We start from the raw sequence: 4812 nt of genomic DNA, 5'->3' as shown, positions 1-4812 counted from the left end.
ATCTTCTAAAGCTTGAAAATTGTTTTGGGGCTTAATTGTAGATATGAATTACCTAATTAATTATTAGATTACCTCTCCTACAATTCTGCTGGCTGGGAATTCTGGGAGTTGTATTCCTACCCCGTCAGAACAAAGCATGTAGAGAATTGGTCATAACTCTATAAGGCCTTGGACAGCAGTCCTTCTCAACTCCCCTTCTAAGAGTCAAATGTAGGACGTTTTGTGCTTAGTTCTTCCCTGAATTAGTCATGGCAAACGTCCTTGCAGTTCAGGCCAATGGCATCTTCCCTAATGATGATCATTTCATTGCTTTCAGGCTGGTTTGTGTAACCAGTTAGGTAGGTCACTCATTAAATTAAATCAGATGCAATTTAAAATCAGATGCAATCTACCCCTTTGCCAAGACTGCTCTGCAATGAGGACCAATGAGTGTGTGTGTGTGTGTATATATATATATACATACCTACATACATACACACACACACACACATACATACATACATACATACATACATACATTGAAAGTGATTCAGAAGTGTTTTGGTGTTCTCTGCTATTCATTACCGCATCCTGTCTTTCTTCAAGCTTCTGAAAGCTACTAAATGGCTATTTTAAGAGTTGACTCCATAAGCATTTGCACCTTTTTTCAGGCTCAAATGAAAGCCCCCCAGCCAAATGATCTGCTTTAAGGAACCGCAGAGAGGTGCTGTTCTCACACACACTCAGGGTCTAAAGCAGTTCTTCCAAATCATTTCCAAAGCATGCACAGTCCTACTTTAATATCCTTAATTACATTTGTTACTCTAATATAATTAGCTGTCTCATTTCTCTCCCTACCCTTTTATTTACTGAGACTGTTAGAATCAAAGAAATCTGCTTTATACTGGCTTTGTTCACCTGTTATTCTAAGCCATCATATTACTTTGTTGGTTTTGGCTTAGTATGTTGTCTGAACTAACCAATTATGGTTTATTTTATAAACTATGGTTCGGCAAATCATAGCTTAGGCCAAAGTCTGACCAAGGCTATTGGGCTTCCTAACTTAGTATGGTCTTCATGCTCTGGGAGCAATTTCTTAAGAGGATTTTTTCTTAGTTTCATATCTGAAGAAACCTGAGACTCTACTTGGGTGTGTAAACAATATGCTTCACTTTTGAATTATGGTCTTTCCTCTACTGTGTGTTCCTGATCTACATCCCCCTCTTCCTTAAAACTCCTACAGCAACGTTTCTCAACCGTGGCAACTTGAAGAGATGTGAACTTCAGCTCCCAGAATTCCTCAGCCAGCATTGAGTAACATTGTCCTACAGAGACAATCTACTCCTTTGATAAATGCCTTTATGTACCTAGCTTATGCTATGGCAATGCGTATATTCTCTGCTATTCATTGCTGAACCAAAATGACTCTGCAGAACTTATGAGCAGAAAAGGGGCTATTGCTTCCCATAGACTGTATCCTTCTGGCAGTTTTTAGTTACTGCCCATTCAATTACATAGGGTCCTTCTTCCCCAAGACAGATACTTTTTGGAAATTACTTTTGCTGAAATATCCATACAGTTAGAATGTCACTCAAAGGCCAAGGAACATGCCTGAATTTATTTTCTGGCTTTGTTTCAATCCAGGCAAGAGTTGATTTGTTTGCTTAGGCTCCCCCTCCCCTCTCAATCTGGTTTATACATTATATTACTGTTCATTTATAAATACTGTAATGACATCTGTTTCCTTGAGTGGCTTTGATGTATTCACTTGTTTAACATTCTGGCCTTTTAAAGAGTAGATGACACCCATCTGTGCACCCTTTTTAAAGTAGGTATGTTCATGATGAGTAACATTTCACAAGTTCTCCATTTTGGCTTTCAGCCAAGAAGATTCGATGAGAAGTTAAACTTGTCAACCCGTCCTTTCCCATAAACTTGAGGAGACAATTCATTATCCCTGCAACAGCTGTTCAACACACTCCTGAGAAAATCCTCATTAGGGATGCCTCAACTCCAAGTGTTTGGAAGGAATTCCTTCTTCCCAACACAAAAGTCTAACTATGTTGAATCACTTAGGAAAAATCCAGCTGTTGCAAAGAATGCTAAGATTTCTGAGGGACAGTCACACTTAAAATCCAAACTCCAGCAAACCAAAGAAGTTAATCTGCCCTGCTACACCTGCTTCCTATTCTTTCATTTCCATTATCTACTCACAGTTGTTCTGTATGTGTCAGACATGATTATTCAAGCATGGAGCAAAATTTTAACACCATTAATGAAACAGCACTGGATTTACAAACTCTACTTCCTGATTGTTCATTACATCACAAAGAGTATGGGTAAATGATGAAGTGCAGGAGTTCATCAAGACAGCTCTTCTAACTACCCCTCCAAGCAGAACCTATAATCAGGCCCAGAGGATAAACTACATCCAAAATAAATGAACAAATCAATGATAAATTCATAATCAAGTTGACAGGGCATGAATATAATCCTAAACCTGGATACCAAGAAAGTGCTTTATTGAACTCAGAGGTACTTAATGTAATAAATAATAAACTTTCACAAAGTATGTTTAGCCAACTGAATTGCAACCATTTGTTTTTAATCAAAAATACAATCTCGCATGGAAGTCTGGCCATTTATTATGGTTCCATTCATTCACTAGAACACGGAAAGCCTATAAATTATCCTTGTCAGATTTACTGGCAAGACTTCAGCAGAATTTCTTGAACATGCAACTCAGCATGGCTAGATAAGGCTCCAGGTACATACTAGAACTCAGGCTGTTCAACACAATGTGTGTGTTCAATAAGAATTTTTTTGCATCTTAGGAAGAAGCGACTTGATTGCTATCTGTCAACAGGAAGGTGCAATTTCCTTTTTGTACCCAATGTAGTTTAATTTTAACACTTCTTTTTTCTATCCTTCTGATGGTTTAACAAACCTTTTGCCCTGTGCCTCTTAGCCTTAAAGCTGGTTTACTGCTGTTTATTGTTAAAGCTGGCATCTCTGCTCTGAGGAACTCTGCCTCTCAATTCCCACAGTCCTAGTGGCCCAGCAGATTATATAATCACGTTTGCATTAAAAAAAAACAAGTCCCAGAACTGCATTCCCTTAATGTCCCCATCCAGTATACCAGTGTTGGTAACTCTCTATGCAGTCCCAGTATTATATCCAGGAATCTTTTATCACTGCAATACTGATCTCAAGAGGTACCCTGCTAATCTTAAACTGCTGCTTAAAACTTAAATCTCAGAAGGTCTTGGGTCAATCCCTTGTTTGTTTATTTCACTTAAATGCTACTCCAGTCATAGTTGAGCATCTTACAGATCTACGGCCAATAATAAGATTAAAACTACAGTATATAGAACAGTATCTGTAAGAACAATAAGAACAAAATTTCCCAACACTGAGGAATGACCTCCTAGCAGGAGGGAGCAAAACAAATACAACCCCTCAGACCTCACAGGCCTGCTGAAACAGCCAATCCTTAAGAACCTTGTGGGAAAGCCGGAAGAGAAGATAACAGAGGGAAAGCTGTTCCAGAGAAAGCTGTCCCTCCCAACCCTAATGGAGTGTTGTCTCCTGGGATCTCTTATGATTGGGATCTGAAGATAGACCTCTCTTCAGACTGGGAAGATTAGCTCCGGATGAAAATGTATCAAGACTTTTGTTGATCTCCATTAATTCCTACCTTGCACTTTAAATTTTTAGCAGGTGGCCTTCCATATCACCTGAAATGCTAGTGTGCCATTTGAAAGGAGATTCTTAATGAACTATAATAAAAATTGGAAAATTGGCTATTGTTTTCTCAACAAGGACAGAGTGAGATTCTTAAAGCTAACCTGTCTGGTTCCTCTATTTAAATATTTTGGCAGGGAACCAGAATTAGGCACACACAGACATACCTCATGTTTTAAACCCTTCTTCTGATAGTTCCATCTCTTTCTAAAATCCACTGAGATTGTCAGATCATGACATTTAGATAAACTCAGGATAAATGTCTACATTATTACCCCAGCCTTGGGCGGGGGGGAAGATGATATGGTGGTAGAGAGCAGGTTGCTTTTAAAAACAAAAATGAATAAATTAAAGTGTGATTCTTTTTTCTCAGAAACTACACTGATTTGACTTGAGCTGACAGGAGATAGAGAAGCGGACCTGACCTAAAGCACTGAAGTGGAAAACCACCATAGTTCTCTGCTTTAATTCATGTGACCAGGTCACAGATTTTCAAGACTTGCCGGCTCTTTCGGTCTCTGATTACACTTATGCATGTCTCATGATTTTGTGAAATTATGTTGGTACTGCACATGAGATACTTACTGTCTAGACATGGTGCTCATATTTATAGATAACTTATGTGTAGAAATCTAAATATTTTTAAATTGTTTTAATTAAATTAAAATTAAATTAAAATGTTACTTTTTAAACTGTTTATATGTGTTAAATTAAAAACTATATTATCTAGATAACTATCCTTTTCTATAACTAGTGGAGCTAGGTAGAACAACGTTTATTGTGAAACAAAAAATTACTACTGTTAGTTTTGGAATTTCGAGATCTCATGAAACATTCACAATTCAGCAGCATTTGCTACAATATTCTTTGCAGTAAAATATGCAGGCCAGTTTCCTGCACATTCCCATGAAACCATACAGACAAGAGTCCCACCCAGTACATAGACTTACTCCTAGATAAGAGGTACAAGAGAAGCAACCTCAGGATGTGTTTCCATGGAGCCTTACATAAGTAGATAATCTCACAGTGAAGGTGGTGATGGGAATGTGAAAGAAAAGAAAAATTATGCAGGTTCAGTCATTCCTTAGA

The sequence above is a fragment of the Python bivittatus genome, unplaced genomic scaffold, assembly GCF_059951505.1.
Source record: "Python bivittatus isolate LINGU-HERP-01145 unplaced genomic scaffold, Pbiv_v1 ctg000020_np1212, whole genome shotgun sequence".
Classification (NCBI taxonomy): Eukaryota; Metazoa; Chordata; class Lepidosauria; order Squamata; family Pythonidae; genus Python; species Python bivittatus.
This window is presented reverse-complemented; position numbering follows the sequence as displayed.